This window comes from Crocuta crocuta, unplaced genomic scaffold (genome assembly GCF_008692635.1).
Source record: "Crocuta crocuta isolate KB4526 unplaced genomic scaffold, BGI_CrCroc_1.0 scaffold101, whole genome shotgun sequence".
NCBI lineage: Eukaryota > Metazoa > Chordata > Mammalia > Carnivora > Hyaenidae > Crocuta > Crocuta crocuta.
In genome coordinates, this window is record NW_027527956.1 from 111,690 (window position 1) to 112,796 (window position 1,107).

The 1,107-nt window shown below is 40.2% G+C and overlaps 1 pseudogene; it reads left to right on the plus strand.

Moving 5' to 3' along the window:
* Nucleotides 1–756: 756 nt before the first annotated feature.
* Nucleotides 757–1,107, plus strand: LOC144222218 (large ribosomal subunit protein eL33 pseudogene; annotated as a pseudogene).

The window sequence follows — 1,107 nt, forward strand, 5'->3', positions numbered from 1 at the left end:
GAACACTCTACCTGGTGTCCTCTTTCCTACCTTCTCTCAATTTCGTATACTATAGGGTTTGATAACAACTTCATACAAAGCTTAGTGACCATATATAGCTTCATGTTATATTCCAGAGACTCATTCGAGAAATATTTATTGAGGAGTTATTAGGGGCCATAAAGTGCACATAAAAATTTCTTGCCTTCTTGGAACTCTGGTTCTAGGGGGAGATAAAAAAGAACAATTACATAATTCCCACTAAAATCTGAATCTTTTGATCTGACCCCTAGCTAGGCAGAAGACTACGAAAATCAGTTTCTTGTACTAGGTAGAGCAATGGACTTTGGAGTTAGAGACACCTAATTCAAGTCTCAGCTCTGTGTGACATAAGGTGATCCAATTAACTTCTCTGTAGCTCGGTTTCTGTCATTTGTGAAATGAAGTCATTACTGTCTACTTTTTAGGTTCCTTGAGAAGATTAAGCAATCTAACACACGTAAAGTTTTCTTAAACTTAGTGTTTGCTCATTTACCATGTACTGGATGAATGAATGAATCTTTATTTTAGATCTGTGTGAAATGATCAAGGTGGTGCATATATATAAAAATGAGACTTAAGAATAAAAAAAAAGTTGCTGCTCCAAAAAACTAAAGAAAAAGAACAAAAATATGAACAGAGAAAAAAACATTGTCACAAAAAAATCTAAAAAGGCTCATTCCGTCATCTTGGAACCTGTGGGGGCCTGCTGGGAACAGGACTTCTAAAATGACAAATATGTCTGGAAGGCTGTGGTCCAAGGTCATTTTCGCTGGCTATAAGCAGGGTCTCCAGGACCAGAGGGAGCACACAGTTCTGCTTAAAATTGAAGGTGTTTATGCCGAGATGAAACTGAATTCTATCCAGGCAAGAGATGTGCGCGTATGTGTACAAAGCGAAGAACAACGCAGTGCTCCTGGTGGCGCACCGAATAAAGCCAGAGTCATCTGGGGAAAAGTCACTCGTGCTCATGGACACAGTGGCGTGGTTCACGCCAAGTTCCGAAGCAACCTTCCTGCTAAAGCCATTGGCCACAGACTCCGTGTGATGCTTCCCCTCAGGGACTTAAACCAACTGAAAAGGAAGTAA